The sequence below is a fragment of the Lygodium microphyllum genome, chromosome 28 (assembly GCF_053477565.2).
Source record: "Lygodium microphyllum isolate KBCC chromosome 28, Lygodium_microphyllum_v1.1.10, whole genome shotgun sequence".
Taxonomy (NCBI): Eukaryota; Viridiplantae; Streptophyta; class Polypodiopsida; order Schizaeales; family Lygodiaceae; genus Lygodium; species Lygodium microphyllum.
Window position 1 is genome coordinate 70,663,869 of NC_141162.1, and position 25,503 is coordinate 70,689,371.

Here is a 25,503-nt window from a genome sequence, read left to right on the forward strand (position 1 = left end):
ATTTATATTTGGTAGAATATGCCTATAATAACATAGCTTATACTTCTACAGGTAAAGCATAATTTAAGATCATATATGGAAAACCACTCTTACTACCTATTCTCAATACAAATGAGATATCTCATGCTCATGAGTTCATGTGTAATATGGGTGTGATTGAAATTTGACAAAGCTCATCTAAGAAGCCCTAACAAGCCTTCATTGCAAACCACTAAGCTCGAAGCCAAAATTATGGGCCATTTCAAGTTACTAAGAAGATCAATGATGTTTATTACACGTTACAACTTCTAGAGCATTTGAGAATTTACATTGCTTTTCATATCCATCTTTTGAAGCCTCATAAAGAGCCTCTACCATTGGAGCTTATAATAGAGGATTCACCTAAAGTAGACAAATAGGAGGAGATACTCCAACCAAAGCAAATAGTCTTTTATATTATCAAGAAACGAGGAAGAAACATTTCTAAAAATTCATTCTTAAAATTTAAAAATTACTCTCCTTTAGATTCTAAATGGATGCTAGAAGAATATTTTAAAGACTATTCAGAAATACTTACAGCTTATGAAGAAGCTATAGGATCATAAATACTTCAAGCAACGTCTTGAGGACAAGATGCATTTCAAAAGAGAGGGATGTGATAAACCTTTTATATATCAACTCTTACGAAGAGATTGACTCAATGATTCCAAATTAATTTGATGCATATGTACTTTGAAAGGTGATTTGTATTATTTAAGTATTTCAAAATATGATTAAATATTTTTCTTTCTATTTAAGGTGGTCAATGGCTAGAACGTCGTATAATTACACTTGGATCGTTATTAACGAGGTACCCAAGAGAAATTAAAAGTTTAGTCAAGCGGTCAAATTGAATAGAAATCTCAGATGACTAAGACTTTTACACTCAAATAGTCATATTGACTGGAAGCACATTGTTACGAGGGCGTGAAATTTTGAGATGTTTTAATCATGTTGATAATAATTGATTAAGTTATTAATCAAATATGCAAGGTTGTTTAAATATATGTGATGGACGTGGCAGATATTTCATAGTAACGGGCCAAGGACCTCGAGGATGCAGTAAGTGTCAAAGGCAAAAGTTGCGATAAGTTATACTGACTCGGTTCTACTGGTCTGTTGGTCTGTTGGTATTAGTTTTGACCCTAGGACACTGCCAATCCAAGGGTCAACAGAGCTTGGGGACCACTCCAAGTTGCAAATGGCCTTGTCAATTTAATTATGGATAGGTACATTTAATTTTGGGCCGGGTCTAAAGAGTCAAATTTAATTTTTAAGATTATTTAATTTTGAAAATTAATTAAATGACTAAATAATGCTGAAAAATGGATTTAGAAGGCTGATTTTTTGCAAAAAATCGCATGCAAACTAAGAAAACGTTTTTGGGGCCTGTGTCTCAACCATTCACTGAGTTTATAGCTTTGGGGAGAGACAAAGAGAGAGAGCTGTTGGTCCATTTTCTAATTAGAGAACAATAATTTGTTGCAAAAGACAATCATTTGGGAGCCTCAACAAGTAGGCGACAACAAGAAATCACCTTTCAAGGATTTGCAATGGCATTGGTTATCAGGTGACAATATTTTGGACATGTCTGGTAGTAGGTATCTACATTAAATGCAGGCTGGAACAGACAACAATCAGAATTTAGGGTTTCTCTCGAAGAAAATCAAATCTCTCCTCTCATCCTCACATTCTCACACCTTCTCCAACCCATTCTCAAGAGATCTCAATATTTCTCTGTCATTTTGAGCAAATCTCATTCAAATTTGGTGGACAACAGAGAGATCTCTGCTATAAACCCTAAATTTTTGCAGAAATTAGAGTTTAGCAACCACCTTAGGACCCATGCCAACAGAAAGCATCGTATATTGAAATCAGCACTTCAAATTCGTGGATTTGAAAGGGCTTTTAGATGCCAGGCCATCCATTGTGGTTTGGGGCAATATTTCGTCAATTGATGGTTTCATTTGTGCAATTCTTGGGTGAAAATCAAGGAGCAATTGGCTCAAATTGATTGCTAATTATATGTATAGCAAGGGGCTTTTGGATTAGCAAACAAGATTGTGAAATCTCAACTTTACTCAATCCCTTGGCAATTTAAGTTAAAGAAATACCAAAAGGGGTGTCAATTTTGGGGCCAACCAGGTGTCTATTGTCCAAGATTACTAAGGTAAATTGCGCATTTTAATTTATGTTTATTTGTTGATTGTTGTATTTGAGTGCTTAATCAAGGAATTGCCACCCTCTCCAAGAGAAAGGCTAGTTTCACCCATATAATGAGTAGCTTCAAAAAGTAAAAGAAGATGCTCATGATCAAAGAAACAAACCACAAACCGGTGAACATAAAAACGAAGCTCTCCAGAAGCTAAGTTTGGCAACTTCTAAAATTTAGGAGGTTACTAGTTTTGAAAGTTGCTCAAATGAAAATTCTCTTCACGTCAAAGGCTTCAAAATTTCGCAAGGAACAATTTTGTCTTCAACAGCTATCTCAATTTCTTAACCATTTGAGAGATTTTGCGAGTAGAGGATTTGGAAGCTTCTTTCTCTAGAAAAGTGACACGTGACATCTAGAATAGGACATGTGTCATTTTCTAGGAGAAAAGCATTCCTACACTTGTCATTTTCAGTCATTGGTAGCCTCTACTTCCCACTTTTCAGCACCCAAGTCCCATACCTATATATTGGAGATCTCTCTCTCATTTGGACTAAGCTATTATGCTGAAATTTCAGCCATATACTTTGTACTCTCCTAGCTATCTATCATCCAAGAAACACTTTCTACTTAGTCTAATCTAATCCAAGCACTAAAGAATAAAATCAACTTGTTGCTCAAAAATTGTAGAAAATAAGGTTTCAAAACTCTTATTTTCAGAATTGCAGCAAATCAACTCTTTTGTATATGGTTTAGACACTTTGTGCCAATGGTTTTTGTAAACGCCCCGAACAACGTAGTATGCTTTACAATTATGATATTCGCTTGTTTTCGAGATTTAATATAAAAGAGAATGAACACTTAAAGCTGAAAATGAAAATTACTCACAAAATTACAGCCATGAAAATGTGAAAGTAATGGAGACAAGATTGAGGGTTGAAGATGGGCAACCCCCCCCAAAGGAATGTATTTCTCCTCAACCCAAGTCCCTTAGGGAAGAGCTCAGTTACAATCAACCTGAGAGTGAGAAGAAGTAATTCTCACTCTCACAAGATCATGCAAAGATGTACAAACACACATGCATTATCTATTATGCAATGATAAGAACTGATTTCTTTACAGTATGAGAGAAGAAAAAGGGAAAATCAGTCTTCTCCATCGTTGAACAGTAGTACATGGATAGGGCTTGCTTCTTGTTGCTAAAATGAAAGAAAGAGCTTGAAAAGGAGGTGCTGTAATGAATTTACAGGCTTGTTGTCCTGTAAAACAGCATTGATAGAAGAGGGAATATGGAGGAATTTGATAATGGAGAAGTGGGGGATGATGATGGGGATGGATGGAGCCAGTTTCTGGCTATCTGTGGGTGCTATACATGAGTTTACAGCAAAGAAAAATGATGTTGAATGAAGAAAAACGAGCTCTTATTTATAGGAGAGGGGAGAGCTAGTACCAAAAGGGGAAAGTGGAGTAGCACAAGACAAGTGTCCAGCCACATGTCATGAGATGTGACAAGTGGTGGGACACTTGGAAACTTGTGTGACAAGTGTCTTGACACTTGTCTCTTCTCTATGGCCTTCCTTTTTGGGTTGAATACTGTCAAGAATAGAAACAACCAAATTTAGTAAGCACAGTCAGAGTACAGAACTTACTATTTTTAGAATGACATCCCTATTTTTTAGGACTAGTATTTTTAGGCTAATTCGAGGCTCCTAAATTTTAGGGACCTCCTAAAATTTAGGGATCTCCTAAAATTTAGGGACCCCCCCAATATGGGTGTCATATGAAAGCTTTTTCCGTGTACATCGCAAAAATGGTATCCGAATCTTCATGTGACTTTCCTATGCAAAGAAATGTACATTTCAAGCTTTCAGCCCACACATGTACATTATACAAGCATTTCATGATCATGCCATCTTGTTGCTTGTAACTGTCTGTTCTGGTGGATCTAGCCCACACTTCAAGGCATCAATCCTTTCTGTGTGCGAGTCTAACCCTGATATGCGTAAGTTCTAGTCACAGGCGCCCAATCGGGCCATATAGGTGGAAGTGTGAACTATCTTTTCTTTAACCCACCGCGTGGGTCCACCATAACCTGTGACCACTCATCAGTGGCTAGCTCCAATGCAATTTTCTTTATATCTAATTAGTGCAAAGAAAATAAATTTAATAAATCATTATATAGACAAATTAATGAAAAAGGATACAAATTCTGTTTTTATAGAGTTGTGACAGCCCTCTGGCTTTTATTCAGCTGTCCTCAGCTGAAAAGCTTCTTGATATTGCTGTAGAATATTTGGGTAATCCTTCATGAATTTTTCATCTACCCACTATGCATCTGTTGTGGGTAGATTCTTGAATTTTACTAAGAATTTTCGTGTCACAAGGCCACTTCTCGTGGTTCGATCCTTGAGAAACAAAATCTTTTCAGGTTCCAAGAGTTGCTCTGTTTCTTCAACTTCTGGGGGATCTTCAGTAATGGGTTCCTTTTGGTTCTGGTCCTATGTAAGGTTTTAGCAATCTTACATGAAAAGCATTGTGTATTTTCCAATGAGTAGGAAGCTCAAGTCGATAAGAAACTTCATTTATTTTCTCAATCACTTTGAAGGGTCCAAAGTATCTACTGGAGAGCTTTGGAAAAGATGAATTTTGACCAGAACCTTGTTTGAGCCTGTTTTTATCAAACTTTAGCAAGACATATTGACCTTTTTCAAAAGCCAAAGGTCTTCTTCGTTTATCTCCTTGCTTCTTTTGTCGCTCTTGGGCAACTTTGATAGGGGCTCGAACTTGATCCATTGTGGTTTTTAAATCTGAAGCAAACTCATCAGCAGCAAAAATCTTATCTTTAGTGCGAATAATTGGAGGAGGAATCACTTTACCCTGTACTATTTCATTTGGAGCTTTCCCTGTGGATGAGTGCACTATATTATTGTAAGCAAACTCCAATAATGGAAGATATTTCTCCCATTGTGGCTTATGTTCACTAACATAAGCTTTCAACATATCCAAAAGAGTGAGATTCATCACCTCTGTTTGGCCGTCAGTTTGAGGATGAAAAGCTGAGGAGAACTTTAAAGTGGTTCCCAAATTCTCAAATAAAGCACACCAAAAGTTACTTGTGAATTTGGAGTCTCTATCTGAAATGATCTCAGAAGGCATACCATGTAATCTGAAGATATGTTGAATGAAAAGTCTTGCAGCTTGTGCGGATTTCAATGTTTTATGACATGGAATAAAATGTGATTGTTTGCTGAATCTATCAATTATGACCCAAATCATATCATGACCTTGAGGTGTTCTTGGAATACCTGAGATGAAATCCATTGTGATAGATTCCCATGGATCTTTGGGCACTGGAAGAGATTGCAACAATCCTGGAATCTTCTACCTATCATATTTGGATTTTTGGCATACCAGACAAGCCTCAATGAAGTTATGTGTATCTTTCCGTAATGTTGGCCAATAAAAGTAGCGCTCAATTGCACTTAGAGTGGCTGCCCTCTCTCTATGCCCTGCATAAGGGGGTTCATGACTTTCTTTAAGCACCTTTTGTCGAACAGGAAGAGTGACACAAAGGCGATTATTCATGAGAAGATAACCGTCTTTGATGGAATAATCTGGATGAGAACCTCCTTGCTGTAAATTTGACCAAATTCCCGCAAAAACAGTATCTTCATCATAAGTATTATTCATCGTTTGAAAATCTTTATGATGAGCCACTGTAAGAGTTGCAATGCGAGCCACTCTAGAAAGTGCATCAGCAACTACATTTTGTTTCCCTGGAGTGTACATAATTTGAAAATGAAACATAGACAAGAAATTTTCCCATCTTGCATGTTTCTCCTGCAAATGCTTTTGAGTCTTGAAATACTTCAAGCTTTGATGATCGGTTTTAATAACGAATTCATTGCCTAAAAGATAATGTTTCCATATCTTTAAAGCATGAACCACTGCTAAGAGCTCCTTTTCATAAATGTCATACCTTTTCTCCACATCATTTAGACGGCGGCTTTCAAAGGCTACGGCATGGCCTTCTTGATTTAGCACTGCACCAATACAATCACCGCAAGCATCTGCTTCCATCACAAATGGTTTTACCAGATCTGGAATAATAAGAACAGGTCCAGAAGTAAGAGCTGCTTTCAGCCTTGTGAAGGCTGCCTTCTCTTTTTCCTTCCATTGGAAAGAGATCTTCTTCTTTGTAAGGTCATGCAGTGGAGAAGCCATATGTGCAAAATGCTTGATGAAGCGGCGGTAATAAGAGCATAAGCCAAGAAACGATCGCATCTCATGTACATCATGAAGATGAGGCCATTCTTGGATTATCTTGATCTTTTCAGGATCCATCTGAATCCCTTCGGAAGAGATGACATGCCCAAGGTAATTTATTTTATGCATGAAAAATTCACTCTTTTTACCATTTACCAAGAGTTGATTTTGTTGTAGTCATTGTAGAACAATTTCCAAGTGTTGATGATGCTCCTCTTCATTCTTGCTAAAGACAAGAATATCATCAAAGAAAGTACTGACATATTGTCGATGCTCTCTAAAGATGCGCTCCATCATTCGATTAAAGGTGGCTAGTGCATTGGTTAATCCGAAAGGAACCACCAAGAATTCATAAAGACCGTATGAAGTGCGGAAAGCAGTTTTGTGTACATCTTGTAGTATTACCCTAATTTGATGATAACCACTCTTTAGATCAATGCGGCTGAAAACCTTTGAGCCTCCTAGACGATCCAAAAGGTCGTCAATTCTGGGAATAGGAAACCGATTCTTCACAGTGATTTTGTTGAGGGCTCGATAATCAATGCACATCCTGAATGTGCCATCTTTCTTTTGAACAAGAAGAACTGGTGAACAAAATGGTGAGCTACTTGGCCTAATTAGCCCACGGTTGAGTAGGTCTTCGACTTGCTTTCTGATTTCTTCTTGTTGAGGACGGCTCACACGGTATGGTGCTATATTAGGAGGAGAACTGCCCGGGATAATATCAATATGATGGTCTTTTGGCCTTTCTGGGGGAAGCTGATAAGGAAGATCTTCCGAAAACAATCTTTATACTTTTCCAAGAGCTGAAGCTGCTCTTGGTTTTACGCATTCATATTATCTTTTACATCAGTGACATAAAGCAGACAACATTGAACACAATCCTTAATTGCTCTAGAGACTTGCATATGGCTTACCATAGGTATGGTGTCTCCAGAAACTCCAGCTTGGATCTCGTACTTCTTGCCTTTGTTGGTGAGTTCTACCTTCTTTTTCTGAGAGAAGATGGTTGAATCTACTCTATGATTCCAGGGCATGCCAAGAATCACATCGCAACCATCAAGGTCTCCGATACAGAAGGTATCTTCGTCACTGTAGCCTTGAATTTGAAACTTGAGCTTGCCAATGTAGGGTATCACAGTCTTCTATGTGTCACCTTCATCAGCATTTAAGGCTTGGCGAACTTCTGCCGGAGTGTCCATCTCTTCATTCTTTAATCCAAGCTCTTTAGCTAATTGCAAGGAAATGATATTTTCATTCGCCCCAAGATCTATCAAGAATAGTGCTTGCTTACCTTGCAACTGCCCCCAAGCTTTCAATAATTTGTGCGTCTCTGGAGTGTGAGTTGTGTTTGCAACTACATCACTGATAGCATTGATTTTCACTGGCGACTTAGGCTTGTTGTCAGAAACCTTGCTTTGTCCCTTGTTTGGACATTGCTTCGCTATGTGGCCTGTTTGTCCACATTTAAAGCACTTCCCTTCTTTCATGAAGGGTTGCTTTTCTTCTTCGGAAAGTTGCTTTGCTTGTGGGTATAGATTGGAGCGAAATTGAGGAGCATTAGGAGGTGCATAGGGCTTCATCTTCTTTTGATTTGATGGCTGCTTTTGCCGCTGTTTTTGTCCTTCATTTGGGGCTGAATACTCCTCATCGTCAGCTACTTTCTTGTTATCATTCTTTTGGAATGATTTGTTGCCATTGTGCTCCATTTCTCATGTCTCAGCATGGTCAATGAGTTTCCTGAGACTAGAACAATGATAATGATTAAGAGCAGTACGAAGTCTAAAATGCAAACCTCCTTGAAAATTCCTAAGCTTTTCTGAACTGCTGATCTTCTTGAAATGTTGGACCTTCAAAAGTAGCTCCCAAAATCTCTTGGTATAGTCACCAAGTGACTCATTTTTCCTTTGCCAAAGCCGATCCCATTCCATTTTAACATCTCTTTTGAAATGAACAGGAAGAAATTGGCTTTGTATCATGCGAACAAAGGACCGCCATGATTTTGGGGCAGCATGATCATATTTCAACCCCGTCCACCAAGTATGGGCTAAGTCGGTTAAATGTAAAGCTGCAAACTTAATCTTTTCTTTTTCTTTATACTTGTCACGACCATACAAAATTTGAAATTGACGAATGAACTTCAGAAGAAGATCAGGATTTCGGGAACCATCATACATACTGAACTTGATCTTCTTTTCAAGTTGAGATAGTGACTTAGTCTTCTTCTTCTTCTTATGCCTTCGTCCATGCTCAGATCTTGAGGTTGAAGATGATGAAGTGCTTGATGGGGATGAAGATGGAGACGAGGGTGAAGAATGTCGACGCCTTTGACGATGATGAGGTCTTCCACGAGAAGGGTGTGACTCTTCGTTACTAGAAGAGGATCCATCAGAATAGGCGCCAGATGACTTTGAAGAAGAGGATGAGCTTCGACACGATCTCTTTCTTTGTCTTGAAGTAGAATGGGACTGCCTCTTAGAAGTAGTTGGACTTCTTGATCGACTCCTTTCATTGGTATGGCTTTGTCTCCTTGAAGTAGATGGGCTTCTTTCCTTGAATTCTTTGGGATTCTCAACTTTATCTAGTTTGAGAAGTTGCTCACGAATTTGCTGATTCTCCTCTCTAAGACTTTGAATGGCTTGAAGGATAGCACTGGACTAATCCATTGAGACTCTTAAGAAAAAAAAATATGCTCAAGCACTCAATGCAAGGGCTGAAAACAAACAAACTTATAATTGTAAGCACTACCAGTGTTGGGGGTGAGGATCGAGCCAAAGCTCTGATACCACTCTAAACGCCCCAAACAACGTAGTATGCTTTACAATTATGATATTCGCTTGTTTTCGAGATTTAATATAAAAGAGAATGAACACTTAAAGCTGAAAATGAAAATTACTCACAAAATTACAGCCATGAAAATGTAAAAGTAATGGAGACAAGATTGAGGGTTGAAGATGGGCAACCCCCCCCGAAGGAATGTATTTCTGCTCAACCCAAGTCCCTTACTCTCACAAGATCATGCAAAGATGTACAAACACATGCATTATCTATTATGCAATGATAAGAACTGATTTCTTTACAGTATGAGAGAAGAAAAAGGGGAAATCAGCCTTCTCCATCGTTGAACAGTAGTACATGGATAGGGCTTGCTTCTTGTTGCTAAAATGGAAGAAATAGCTTGAAAATGAGGTGCTGTAATGAATTTACAAGCTTGTTGTCCTGTAAAACAGCAGTGATAGAAGAGGGAATATGGAGGAATTTGATAATGGAGAAGTGGGGGATGATGATGGGGATGGATGCAGCCAGTTTCTGGCTATCTGTGGGTGCTGTACATGAGTTTATAGCAAAGAAAAATGATGTTGAATGAAGAAAAACGAGCTCTTATTTATAGGAGAGGGGAGAGCTAGTACGAAAGGGGAAAGTGGAGTAGCACAAGACAAGTGTCCAGCCACATGTCATGAGATGTGACAAGTAGTGGGACACTTGGAAACTTGTGTGACAAGTGTCTTGACACTTGTCTCTTCTCTATGGCCTTCCTTTTTAGGTTGAATACTGTCAAGAATAGAAACAACCAAATTTAGTAAGCACAGTCAGAGTACAGAACTTACTATTTTTAGAATGACATCCCTATTTTTTAGGACTAGTATTTTTAGGCTAATTCGAGGCTCCTAAATTTTAGGGACCTCCTAAAATTTAGGGATCTCCTAAAATTTAGGGACCCTCCCAATATGGGTGTCATATGAAAGCTTTTTCCGTATACATCGCAAAAATGGTATCCGAATCTTCATGTGACTTTTCTACGCAAAGAAATGTGCATTTCAAGCTTTCAGCCCACACATATACATTATACAAGCATTTCATGATCATGCCATCTTGTTGATTGTAACTGTCTGTTCTGGTGGATCTAGCCCACACTTCAAGGCATCAATCCTTTCTGTGTGCGAGTCTAACCCTGATATGCGTGAGTTCTAGTCACAGGCGCCCAATCGGGCCATATAGGTGGAAGTGTGAACTATCTTTTCTTTAACCCACCGCATGGGTCCACCATAACCTGTGACCACTCATCAGTCGCTAGCTCCAATGCACTTTTCTTTATATCTAATTAGTGCAAAGAAAATAAATTTAATAAATCATTATATAGACAAATTAATGAAAAATGATACAAATTCTGTTTCTATAGAGTTGTGACAGTTTTGTTTCAACAAATTCTTGTAAAGGGAAAATGGCCGGTTCCCCTCTCAATGTGGTGTCGACTCCTCTCCCTCTCTCTCTCTCTTCTAATTTTCATGGTGATAATTGATCAAGCTGGTTAAGTTCAAAGTATTATCATTCTCATGTTCTTCTCAATGCTTACAAATAAGAGGCCTTTCAATACTAGAAAAGTAAGAGACTGCCACCCCCACCCCCCTAAAAGATAAATAACCTCAAGTATGTTGTCACCTTCATCCATATGTGTATTAGCCAATTCTCTCCATAACTAGGACATTCTAGTCCTTTATTACTAGCTACAAACATGTGTTCAAAGATATCCCAAGCTACTTTAGAGGTCCTACAAGACCGTGTATGAGATTGGATGGCTCTCTTAGTTGACAAGGCAATCAGTGGCATAGCATGTACATCTTTTGAGTTAATCTTTTCTAATTTTCTATAGGAGGAGCACGAGTAGCAACTAGAACAACAACATGCGCAAGGCTGTCAAGCGTTTCCTCTAGCATCTCCCTAAGGTGTTTGAGAAGCAAGCCCACTGGGTCTTGGTAAATCACCTATAACATAATTCCAAAGATCCTTTGCAACAAGAAGATTGTGCACAATAAAAACTCCATACAGGATAATTTGTGCCATCTAGCTTGTCCTCATGTGTCACGACTCCTAAATGCTGCTTGGATCTCCGGTTTTGTGATTTTACATTGCTGCAATTGAAACACAAACTGAGAAACCAAACACTTTCAAGCTGAAGTATAAAGTGTACTCAACCGAGTACCAAAATCGCAACACAAGATACTAAAGCAAGTGAAAAAGTGTCAAAACTCTCTCTCTTCTTGAAGAATGTGCCCAAACTACATAAACAACACCCAAACTGCAATTTATATCAATTCAGTGCCGTACAAATACATATGCCTTGGTATGCGTGCCAACAATAAATGCAACAACTTAATCCTCAAATTTTCACTACAATTTCCAGATTTACTGCAATTTCTCCATCCAATGTCACATAAGCAGTAAAATAATGCTCTTCCAACACCTATCCACTGCTTTGGGATGCAAACCATGCAAAAGTCCCAAATCTTGGTAAAGAAATTCTAGAAATTTAAAGATTTATACTTAACAACATAAAAATATGATGGAATGTTGCCTCAAGATGCATCTTAATAGCAACAAATAACTTCCAGGCTCCTTGGGATGTGTGCCATATTTGGGAATCACAAAAGCCCTGAATTTTCTCGACATAAACGACAACCAACAACTAGACTTCACCTCGAGATGCATACCAACAATTGGGCTTCACCTTGGGATGAAAAATATTGGCAATTTTAGTGGAGATTCATGCACAGGAGCTCGAATTATACAGAAGCCCCAGATCTTCTCAAAGAAATTTCAAGAAATTTTAGAAATTGGAAAATTTGATTGAAAACCCCCAAATTCCTTGGCACGGAATGTGAGAAATTTAAAATTTCTTTGAAATTGGGGATGAGATAAGCAAGATGGGTGAGAAATTGCAAACATTTTAGAAAACCCTCAAATTCAAAAAATCAAGGTTTCTATGTTTTTTTTTTCTGGATCTGAAAAAATTGGCAGGCAGGGTTGAGGAAATGCCGAGAAAGACTAAGAAAATGGTAGGTAGGGCTGAGAATATCACGAGCAAGGCTTAGAGAGGCTGTGTATGCAAGGTTGTGTACAAGATGTGTACAAGCTGAAAACAGCAACAGCACCTCGTCCAAAACAACCTCTCTTCCAAAACAGCAGCTCCTTTTTCTTTGTCGAGTGAGTGGACTTTACATGGGTAGCACCGGCTAAGAGACTAGGCAATTGCTTCAAGGAATAAGCACAAAAATTAAAGATAATGTTATGGAACTAAGGAAAATACTACATTCATGGCAGCATTAGAGAGACAAGAAATAGAGAATACTACTAAAAGAATATAGAGAAATAGAGCATAGAACAAGGCACAAGTTATTAGAGCATGTTTCCATTATCTAATCTCATAATCTCATATATCATGATCAATAAAACAGAGGATTATCATGTCTCTTCAAGCCACACCTATTCTAACTGTGTAAAAGTACTAATCATACGACTTCCTAAGTCCATTCACATGAGAAACTAATTGAACTATCTAAGACTAGGGAAAAGAGGCCAAGGCTAAAACAAAGTACAAATCTCATAACTAGATATGATGCCTAAAGCTGTGGCTAGCATGTCCCCTTCCCTCGAGACAGCCTTTTCCTTGGTTAAATGGTAGCTTTCTCTAATGATATGATGTCTAAAGCCGTGGCTAACATGAACCCTAGTCCGCGACGAGAGAGCATTCCACAAGTGCTCTCTCGGTAACATGTATTGTGTGTCACCCTCATAGAGGAGCAAATCTTGTCAAGTCGTGCCACAAAGGAAAGTACAAGAGATTGCAAATTTTAGTAAGGTTGTCAAAGCCATTCTCCCTCCAGGGCACAACTCCGTCATTGGCTTCTTTCAGCCTTGCACATTGATACTATGCAAATTGCAAAGGTGATACTAATGGGTCAAGGTATCTTAATGGTTCATCTCACTTTGGCAAAGGCAATCTTGGAGCTCGCTTGCAGTTCCTCCATAGCCTCAACAAAAAGAGTCATCTACATGGTCCTGTGGTACAATGGCTTCATTGTTGATAGCTTTAAGCTCCATAACAGACTCTCTCCTTATTTGGTCACCTTGCTTTTTCCCAAACTGTTGGGTGTAAAGGCCCTTTTGCTACTCCCGTGTATATATTTACTTGCACATGTGAACACACCCTTGCAGGTGTAAGTGTACTGTAACCTAAGTATAAATAAATGTGAAAATACCCTTGTGGGTGTAAGTATATCATACCCTAAGTATAAATACATTCTTTTATTCCTTGTGTACCACACCTGTATACACCCACCTCTCGAATCTCCACTCATTGCACACTCTCTACTACAGAATACACCTCCTTTGATGCGCACACTACCTGAGTACTTCCACTCGCGCCCCTTCAAATTGGTGTCAAAGCTTCAGCAAGAGTGTGCCCACTTTCCGAGGACTGGACGGGTCACTCTGCATGCACGCGTGAGGAGACAGGCAGTCGAGACTGATTGGTGGTTAGCTTGACCAGCAATTGTGAGGCACAGGTCAGTTGCAGGTATTTTCAGCAAGCGACAGTCACGCGTCACCAGGGACAGGCTGTCAGCACCAGGCACAAGTCTGGCACAAGTCTGACACGCTGTCAGCAACAAGCAGGCGGGCGACAAATTGGTCTGCAAGTGATAGGCAGCCGACAAATAGTCGCAAGGCACAAACAGCAGCGGGCGGCGCATTCCAACAATCAACGTGGCTAGTCAATGGCACAAACATCAAGCACAGGCCACAAACATCACGCAGCTGCAGGTGATGGCTGCAGCTCAACAGCAGCACGCTCACCAGTCTTTTATTCGTCATTATTATTATTATTTTCTGCAGTTTGCCCTCTGTTAATTGATGGGGGTTCGCGCACATGAGCAAACTACTTAGATTTGTGCAGATTTATATCTGAAAATTTGAGGCCTTTTTCCAGATTTGAGGCCTTTTTCCAGATTTGACACTTGGGATGATGTATTAATGCAATTGGGGCAGTTTATTGCAAAAAATTTGGGGCTTTTTGCATCAGTAATGCATTTTGAGCTGATTTGTGCTTTGACAAAGAAATTACAGCAGATTCACTACTGAGTGGGAGAAATTTGGACTTGGGATGTATTAAATGTTGTAAGAGGGCAACTTCTCTTGGTGCTTGTATTGCTGAATGCTCATTATGCAGTGAAACACTAGTACATACAGCATTTGGGTTATTGCATTTGGGCGTCACGGTGATGTATTATTGAAGTTGGAGCTGTCACTTATGCAAATGTATTAGATTTGACTCATGTACATGCTGTAATCAGCACTTGGGACTGAAATTGCAGCAAAAATATCTGCTTCTTGCACAACTTTGGAAGTACACGTATGTATACTTGTTATATTCAGCAATCTTGCTATTGCCTCAAAGTATTCAGCATTTTATTGCAATCTTTTATTGTTGAAGAACTTCTGACACAAAGAATCTTTTTGAGATTCGTAAATTTGATGGCAATGGCTTTGATATTTGGAATAATTGTATGTAAGGTATACTTTTTCTAAAGGATTGTGGTAAGCATGTTGCTTTGCCAAATGAGGAGTGGTCTAAAATGAACAAGAAAGCCATTACCTACATCAAAATGGCTGTCATGGATGATCTCTTGGTTGATATCAACAGCCTTATCATTGCTTATGCAGTTTGGAAGAAACTCAAGACTACGTATGAAAATACAACTCCTGTCAATCAAGTCCATCTCATGCGAAAGTTAGTAGTACAAAAATCGCAGCAAAAGCAAGGAAAAAAAAGTAAGATGTCACTTGCTATAAGTGTGGATGCAAAGGGCATAAAAGCCCAATTGCAGGTACTACAAAAAGGAGCAAGAACGCAAGAAGCAGGCTAATGCAAAAGGCAAAAAGAGTGATAAGGATGGCAGCTCTACCCCTAAAGAAACAAAAACGGTAAATGTGGTATCTAGTGTTGTTAATGAGAAGATAGAAACAAAAATGGCAAACGGCACCATACACCTCGCTCTAGAAAATGGTCAAGAATTGATTCTTCATGATGTTAGGTATGTACCTAGCATTAAGAAGAGCTTGCTTTCTGTTGGGCAGCTACACAGCAGGGGTTACTTCCCTACCTTTGGTGGTGGAATGCGGAAGATATAGAAAGGATCTATGCTAATCACTAGAGGCAGTAAAAAAGGAATTCTATATTATCTTCACTGAAAGGCACTTCCTAGAAATTTTGTTGCAGTTGCAAAAGTGCAATCACACATGGAGTTATAGCACAAGCGTCTTGGACACATGAGCCAAAAGGGTTTACAAGCACTTTCTTCACTCAGAAGAGTTGATGTGAAAAACTCAAAGCTTGACTTTTGTGATAACCATGTTTTGGAAAAACATGTAAAGAGTTCATACTCTCATGGAGCCTCTAAGAAGCCATGTATTTTAGATTTAGTCCATTCTGATGTATGTACCATGCCAATAAAAACTCATAATGGTTTCTGTTATTTTGTGTGTTTTATTGATAACCATTCTAGAAAGCTATAGGTTTACTTGCTTAAGCAGAAAAGCAAGGCATTGGATGCCTTAAAAAAGTTTTATGCATTTGTTAGTACTCAAAAGGGTTTGGCATGATACACTTGTCCTTGGATAATGGGCAAGAGCTTGTGTTGAAGGACGTTAGATATGTGCGTTGCATCAAGAAGAATTTACTATCTGTTGGTCAGCTTGATTTGCATGGTTACACTACACTGTTTGGTGGAAGGGCACTTTGTATTGTCTGCATTGTAAAGCTTCAAATGGCAAACGATGTAGGAGACTATGTATCTAAAGGATTCAATAAGTTTTGTGATGTCAATGGGATTAAACACAAGCTCACAACTTCTTATAATCGGTCATCTAACAGTGTGGCTAAGCAAATGAATCGCAATTTATGTGAGAAGATTCGGTGCACGCTATCCACAACTAATCTCCCGCATTTGTTTTAGGAAGAGCCACTTAAAACCGTGGTACATATTTGCAACTTATCTCCACATCGTGCACTTGAAAGTGGCATCCTTGAAGAGATTTGGTCTGGCAAACCTACTTCATATGACCACTTAAGGGTCTTTGGCTACAAATGCTATGTACATGTACCTGTTGATAGTAGCACCAAACTTGGCATGAAATCCCACAAAGGCATCTTCATGGGTTATGGAGATGTAGGTGAAATGGGCTATAAAGTTTGGGTTCCAAGCATAAAAAAGGTGAGACACAGCGGAGATGTGGTATTTAATGAGTCAAAGCTGTTGAAAAATGTCACATCTAGTGATTTGGACAAAAAGAAAGTGAAATTTTAGCATGATCAGCCACGTGAACAGCCATTAGCCACTAAAAATTCAACTCCATTTGACAATGATCATGATAATCAATGTATCATCATTCAGCTAGATCAAAATGGGCAGCAAAGGGATACTGAAAATCAGCTGGGCAACAAAATCAGCATGCTGAAAATGAATTACAATAGCTTGAAAATGTATTACAGTAACTTGAAAATGCAATTCAGCAACCAACTAATGAGGTCATTGACAATCGTTTGGATGTGGATCCATTGCCTAATAACACAGATCATTGGGTAAGAAGGTCTACACATGTCAAGAGACCTATACAGAGGTTTGATCCCTCTTTGGACTGCATTTCACTCATAGATAAGAGTGAGTCTCTCACATATAAAGAGGCATTATCATGTGAGTTAAAGGAAAAGTGGGAGCTAGATGCGTAGGAAGAAATGAAATCTTTGTATCAGAATGATACTTGGGATTTGGTTCCATTGCCCAAAGATAGAAAACCCATTCCTAACAAATGGTTCTATAAAATCAAGTGTGTGGATGGCCCAAATACAAAGCCAGACTTGTGGCTAAGGGTTATACACAAAAAGAGGAAGTTGACTTTCAAAAGTTTTTTCACCTGTTGTCAAAATGACCACCATTCGGATATTGTTTGCTATCATAGGATCTATGGATCTTCAACTTGACCAGATGAATGTTAGAACTGCATTTCTGCGTGGTGATTTAGAAGAAGAGCTATACATGAAATAGCCAGAGGGCTTTGTTATGCCAAGAAAGGAGCACTTGGTGTAGGCTTAAGAGATGCTTGTATGGTTTAAAGCAAGCTCCTAGACAGTGGTATAAAAAACTTGATGCCTTCATGCTCTCACATGTGTTTAAAAGAAGAAATACAGATGGCTGCATATATATAAAGAAGGCTAATGATGGAAGCCTTATAATACTTGTGTTTTATGTGGATGATATGCTTATTGCTTACAAAGAAGGCTAATGATGGAAGCCTTAAAATACTTGTGTTTTATGTGGATGATATGCTTATTGCTGGTAAGCATAAAAGCCAAGTCAATGCATTAAAAAGACAGCTGAATTCAGCCTTTTCCATGAAGGACTTGGATGCAACTAAACACATTTGGGCATGCGTGTGACGAGAGATAGAGAGCATCAGCTCTTATTTCTCTCACAAGAAAAGTACATCAACAAAGTACTTCATCATTTTTCTATGAAAGATGCTAAGCCACTTGGTGTTCCTTTACCACTATACCTTAAAGTAGCACTTTCTACCACTAAGGCTGAATATATTTCTGCCACTAAAGCTTCAAAAGAAGCTATTTGGCTTGGTTGTTTGGTCAAGGACTTTGGGCTGCCCACCAGCACACCTGTACTTGGATGTGATAGCCAGAGTGTTGTATGCCTGGCTAAGAATGCCATGTTTCATACATGTACCAAATATATTGATATGCAGTATCACTTTATCATATAGGTTTTGGATGATGGTCTAGTCACACTAACTAAGATCAAAACCTAGGATAACCCTGCAAATGTTCTCACTAAGAGTCTTGCAAAGGCTCAACATGAGCATTACATTTGACAAGTGGGAGTTGGGTAAAGGTTCGCTTAGGACCTTTAAGTGGCAGGTTGTTGGGTGTAAAGGCCCTTTCGCTACTCCCATGTATATATTTACTTGCACATGTGAACACATCCTTGCGGGTGTAAGTGTACCGTACCCTAAGCATAAATACATGTGAACACACCCTTGCGGGTGTAAGTGTATCGTACTGTACTCTACGTATAAATACATTCTTTTATTTTGTGTGCACCACACTGATATACACCCATCTCTCGAATCTCCACTCTTGCTACATACTCTCTACTACAGAATACACCTCTTTGACATGCACACTCCTTAGTACTTCCGCTCCTGACCCTTCATGAACTAGTAGTCAAGTACCAATACCAGGTAGAGGATTTTGGGCACCTTTTCATCACGATCCTCCCCCCTTCCTTTGTTGATGCAGTGATGGTCGTAGGGGTTTCAAAAGTACAAGTGGTAGTGGAGGATACCAAGAATATACCCAAGTTTTTAGAAATCAAGGCTAGCAAGCACACATTTAGACAGCAAATCATTGTGGCAAGGCACTCTAGTCAATACTTGTGATGCCATGGCATTGGGCACCAAGCCACGAATTGCACTCACCTTGGTGCAAAGGCCACACAGCAAGCGGCTACGCAGGTCAACGATGATAGTTTTAGGCGGGTCCAATGACGCGAAAAGGGGAGGTGACAAGATGGGGTCCTACAATCCCAGGCCCACTAGTAGAGGGCTACAAGTCATGAGACAAGTCTTGGCCACACTGGTATACACCCATCTCTCGAATCTCCACTCCCACTCCATACTCTCTACTACAGAATACACCTCCTTTGACGCACACACTACTTGAGTACTTCCGCTCGTGATCCTTCATGAACTAGTAGTCAAGTACCAACACCTGGTAGAGGATTTTGGGCACCTTTTCAACACGATCCTCCCCCCTTCCTTTGTTGATGCAGTGATGGTCGTAGGGGTTTCAAAAGTACAAGTGGCAGTGGAGGATACCAAGAATATACCCAAGTTTTTAGAAATCAAGGCTAGCAAGCACACCTTTAGACAACAAATCATTGTGGCAAAGGCACTCTAGTCAATACTTGTGATGCCATGGCATTGGGCACCAAGCCATGAATTGCACTCACTTTGGTGCGAAGGCCACACAGCAACCGGCTAAATAGGTCAACAATGACAGTTCTAGGCGGCTCCAATGACGCCAAAAGGGGAGGTGACAAGATGGGGTCCTACAATCCCAGGCCCACTAGTAGAGGGCTACAAGTCATGAGACAAGTCTTGACCAAAGGGCTTCCCATCTGCAACCACCATGTTCGCCCCCCTTGGCAGGAGAACAAGGCCCCTCCTACCCTAACGATGGAGTACCACCTGCCACACAACCCCCCACCCCCTTCTCAAGGCTCTCCCCCCTCCCCAAATGTACTCTCTCACCGACCTCACCAACCTCACCTCCTAGTCACAACCTCCTCCCACAAGGGGTGACAATCACACACCCCCATTTGCTTTGCTCGCGTGCTCCCTCACCGATCTCAATCCCCCAATCACAATCTCCTAACAAGGGGTGATGACCCCCACACCCCCGCTAGTTGTCCTTGCCTACAGTGCCCCCCCCCCCCCCCCCCAAAGAACACTGCCACAATTTCTGCAGATCCAAACTCCTTATAGTTTCCCCCGCCAAGCACAGCTTATGACACAAGTTCTTCCATAGTGTCTCGTGGTCATACATGATAGTGGCAGGATAGGTAGAATTTTTGCATCCCCTAGAGGTAGAGATCTTTGTGGTCCACAAAGTGAAAGATCGCAAGGTCCACCTATTGGCACTACCAAATGGGACGTACTATGGCTTCTTCCTTTTGTCTTCTTGCTTAGGGGCCTCCTCAACGACTCTAGTGGATGAGGTTATCAGGAACATCAATTGGCAAGGATGTCAGATGGACATCAATTGGCAACACGGAGGTAGAGGTCTCACATCTCAACATCATCTTTTGAGCCCCTGTCCCCCATCCCTAGTGGATCCTACCAATGGATGATACGATCAAATGGCCACTTGCCCAAGCCACACAATTCTATCAAATGACAAGATTTTAGTCTCTCAACTTGTCTAGTGTAACCAAGAGAATCTATTACCCCCCTCATATGGCACATGTCTACGATAGGAAAACGTAATTCACCCTTTAGGCCTATGGCAAAGCAAACGTGAAATCCCCATGGTTCCTCCTCAACTTCTTCCACGTCAAATAGGAGCCTATTCGACTAGCCCTATCCATAGGTTTATACCTTGCATCTTGGAACGTGAACAACCTCCACTATAGTCGCACATGGTCCCAAACATTGATTGTCAAGCAATATCCACAGCTAACCCTCTTGCTAGAGGGATTGCTATCTTACTTCTTCAAGAGTACAAGCTTTCCCCAACTCAGGCTACTAGGGTGCAATAGGTAATCCTGAGGAGGTCACAGACCTATTGGGAGCACTCTATCGATGCCCACAGCAAGAGTGGACGAGTTTGCAATTCTATTAATCCAAGTTTGTTGGCATGTTTGCAAGACCATGAGATGATTGTGGTAAAAAGGGTCCTTTGGGTAAGGCTCGATGTATGGAACTCTTGATCTTCAACATCTATGCAAGTACAAAGATTCACATACACACTAGCTTTTGAATGAAGGTTACTGCAAGTCTCCCCGTAGTTGACTCTTGAATTGTTGGAGGTGACTTTAACAATCTAGAAACCTAAGAGGATCAACATGGCCGCAATAGACATTTCCAAGGCATGTCATAGGAACAAGATGCATGTAAGGTTTTCCTTCTTGCAATGGGTGCGCGAGATGCTCAAAGGGATCTCGCCTTCCACAAGCGAGACGGTTCACTAGAGTTTTCCCAGGGTTACATACGTCTAAAGCACTTAGACAAGTTTTATATTGAGGACTAGGGATGCTCCAAAGAAGGGTAGGTTGGACAGCTGGCTAGGACCACCCTCTTGGATCAGTATCCGGTGCTACTCACATTGGATGCACTTGCTTTGACACTGGATACTGAACTTGTGCCACATTCAAGACTCAATCTATAGATGGTAGGACGTGAGGAGGTAGATGAAACAACTCCAGACCAAGGATTGGGCGGGGGGTGAACAAATTGCAAAGGAGGTGGTAGAGGCTCTAGGGGAGCCAAGCAACATTTGCCACGAGGCAGCCTTCCAAGCTTGCTAGCAATGTTGGGAGGAGAGTGCACTTTGGAGAGACCTAGTAGCCATCCGGAGATTGCTCCAAGGGGCACTTGGAGATCCCACCTTGCACATGTAGCAACTTAGATTGTGGACAACTCTTGTCAAACTAGAGGATAGGTGCTCAAGAGTTCTCCTTTTGCAACTTGACAGCATTTTGAGCCTATAAGGGGAACACAATGTGCAAAGAGTTCTTCTAGCAGCATCAGACACCTACCTTGGGACACTAGATCCGAAGTCTCCGTGACTAGCATTGAAGGGTCCACTCTTGCTCAAAGAAGGTGACGGAGCTCGCTACAATCTTCTACAAATAGCTTTTTCAGTACAAGACACTTTCAGACAAGGTGCTCGAATGATGTAGACAGCAGGTGTGGGAGTACATCCACCCCTTGTGACAAGGTGATGGAATAGGTACTCCTTTAGCCATTCACAAAGAAGGAACAAGCTGAGGTGTTCCACATACAAGATAGGCACAAAGGCCCCGAAAAGGATAGCTTGTCTAAAGCCTTCTTCCCACCACTTTTTGGTTGGTGGTGAAGTACCCCCTACTCCACAATCACCTTATTCTCAATGGCCTATAAAGCCTTGGCCAAGATGATAGGCAACAAGATTCCCCCCATTCTCCCAATCATCCATGACACATAGAAAAGATTCGTCCAGGATAGGAACATCCTAGATGCCTTTTACCTTCTTTAAGGCCATTGACTAGGGTCAGTTTAGTGGCCAGAGGATGGTAGTACTTCCACTGATTTCAAGAAGGCCTATGACAAGGTCGATTGGGACTTCCTAAAAGGTACTATGGCATGATCAGGCCTCCCTAGGAGTGGATCAAAGAGGTATCTACTCTCTACAGGTCAGCCACAAGTAGGGTACTCATAGGAGGCAAGAGGGGACAGGAGTTTCGTTTGGAGAGGTTGGTCTAGCAGGGCCGTCCTCTAGCCCCCTACCTCTTCTTCCTCTTTGCAGAGGTCATATCCTACTTTTTCCACTCAAGGGTGAGTGGCTTGCGTGGCCTCAAGCTTCCAATGAGAAAGGAGACAACTTGTGGACTATTACAAATGACACAACCCTTTATGTGGACAATGGTGAGGTGATGCTGGGGAGGGTGAGAGTAGCACCAGACGTATTTTGCACAATTGCGAGGGTGAGAATCAACTGGCGAAAGTGAGTTGGGTTTCTTACAAATTGAAAGTCTAGTATTGAGTGGGGCATCCACTTGGGTTTCAAATGGGTGAGCACCATCTGTTATCTTGGTTTCCAATTGGGCCTCGCATTACCCGAGCCAAGCAATTCGTCCCAATCCTTGACTTCATCAGGAGGTTCACCTATTAGAGCACAACCCACCTTCCCTTGGTAGGCAAGGCCCTAGTGGCAGCAAGTCCTCTTAGCGACAACCTGGTACATAGCTTCTTGCTAATGTTTCTCCTTATCTTATGTGACTCAACCCCCTCGCCTTATGCGGAATTTTCTTTGGGCTGGTTCGGATGAGTTTAGGGACTCTGAGGCCAAGGTGGCATGGGCAACTATTATTCGGCATCATTTTGAGAGGGATTGGGGATCATCAACCTAGAAAACCAAAGTTATGCCCTCTTGGGCAAGCTATTAGTTCATGGGCTCACCCTAGGGGGCAAGCCATTCTTGAGATGGATCTTCACATCAATACAGATCAACCCACCCGAATCTTCCTTCTTGCACAGTCTGCTATAAGTGTGGCAAGGCTTGTGTAAGGCCCTAATTCAAAGGCCTCTAGTTTGTTTGGAGGAGATAGACAATCATCAAATGGTCTTAAAACCCCCGAAGTTCAAGATCATGACGAGATTTATATCAGCAAGCATCCTCACATCCAATAGGCCAGTCGACCCTGCCTTTACAATTAGAGTGTAAAGGGAGGTTTACAAGCTAGCTAGCCAGTAGATCTTACGAAAGCCATCTACCTACTAATGTGGAGTTGAGATTAGGAGGGAGATTGAGGAAGCGATCCCTTAGGACTAGTTGGACCCCCCCATTCACGCACTAGTGCTCCTTGGTGAGGTATGAGTGGCTAGGTTCTCACGAGTAGGCATCCCCTTACATGTTCCAGGTCGAGTAGGGGGTTGCCCCCACAAGGTATTGGTCATAGTCTAGACCGCAAGGCTAGTCCTCGACAAAGATCAATAAGAGAAGCTACTAGCTATACCCTAGAGGAGAACTTGTGTTGTCGAACTCCAAGGGAAGACCTAGTTGTTGGACCCCTACATTCCCTAGAGTGAGTTCTAAGAATGGCACCTATGGATTTGGGAGAGTTGCCCCCTTGATGAGGTGGAGTAGAATTCGAACGAGTAACTTTGGCTAGCCACTACGGTTCTCAAGAAGGCCCAAGGTTTTTTCATCTACATAGCACGGATTGGGAAGCACGTCTTGATGCAACAGGACATGGATTTGGGCAAGGAGCACTACATATGCAAATGTACAGTACACTATGACATCCGAGGATAGTAGCATTGCCTCTTCTGTGATAGTTTTGGACCATTTGTCACATCATGGAGTACGAGGACTAGGGATGCCTAGGTCTTTTCCTCTTGGAGCTGCAGAGGTGCCGCAAAGCACTACTGCAAGATAGGAGGCAAGCTCACCTAGAGGGACCTACACAGAGAGCTGTGACAGACTTTTTCCACAAACCCAACCCTACTAATACTACTAGCCTAGCAGAGACAGAACTGTCCCTCCAAACACCTTACATTTCATATGTGGAGTCAAATTGGATAGAGCCATTTCACTTCATTCAACACGACAACCCCATGTACCAGGACCACATCCGATGAGGCTGCATCACAGCCAGATCAAAGCCATTATCATGAGACACCAAAGACTCGCCACTAGGCATATCAGTGGAATAGTTAGGGACCCCATCATAGCTGAGATCATGTGCAGATCTTGAGATCAACTACAACCTATAGTCTCGACCACATTTTTAGTACATGTTTCTATTAGATTTGGTTTTTCGTCTTCTACCAATGGGAAAACACTAGACATGGTTCAACCCTAGCATAGTCTCATCATATAGTTATTCTCAGCATTGTTTCATAGGCAACTTACTTATTTTAATGTTATCTTTACCTTACTAACGAGATGACATTAGACACGGATGTACTCTGGATTTTGTCTCATAGGCCACATTTGCCTTATGTAGACGTCAATATACCTCTCTCTCTCTCTCTCTCTCTCTCTCTCTCTCTCTCTCTCTCTCTCTCTCTCTCTCTCTCTCTCTCTCTCTCTCATGAATAAGTATATTTTATCAAATTATAAAGCACCAAAAGACAAAGGGTACAAAGTCACAACAAAGAAGCGATAGAAATTGTCGTATGCCAAGGAACCAAGTCCTCCCCAGAAAGAAGATCAATGTGTTGAACAACATCCAATTGCCAATATAGAAGACCCTTCATCCTAGCAAGAAGTCTCTAAACACGAAAAGCGGAATAAAAAACAAGCGCATTCAAGGCGACCCCATTGTACCAACAGCCCCAAAATCAAAGAAAGGAAAAGAAATCTTCATATGTGGTTGTACTATAAAGGGGTATTTAGACTTGGCAAAGGTAAATTCAAAAGGGTGCAACGTACCGACAATAACCCTCCAAATAGCAAACAAAAGGGTCCAAATTTTCCAAGGTAAAGGGCGTGAAAGAAATCTATGGTGATAGGATTCTGCATTAGTGAGACAAAAAAAGCAATTGTCATTTGAGATGCGGCGTTTTGAAATAGTTGAGCCAAGGGGAAGCCTGCCAACCATCACATGCCAAAGGAAGACTTTGCATTTATATGGAGTCTTGTTGAGCCAACCCTCCATGACTATAATTTTATACCAAACGTGATATTTATTCCAGCCCTGAACAATATTGGCCTTAGTGACCAACCCTTGAATCATAAGGTGGTACACTTGGTTAGCCAAAACCTTTTCAAGATCAAGCCGTCCCACAAGATCTCAATTCTACTATGGACCATTAGAATCAAGGATAGGGAAGGGCTCCCTAGGCTGCAATACCATCAAAAAGCCAGTCCCAAAAATCCCAATATCAATGAGGGACCCTAAAAAGCCTCTTGGCAATGTGGAAAGACATCAACCCACCTGGATTCACCAAAGTGGAAT

General features: G+C 40.9%; 1 protein-coding gene across 2 annotated transcripts in view; it reads right to left on the minus strand.

The window, feature by feature from the left end:
- The window catches only part of LOC148011583 (prolyl oligopeptidase family protein), a 157,794-nt gene that overhangs the window by 24,122 nt on the left and 108,169 nt on the right, over positions 1-25,503 (minus strand). The gene's annotated exons all lie outside the window — the stretch shown is intronic.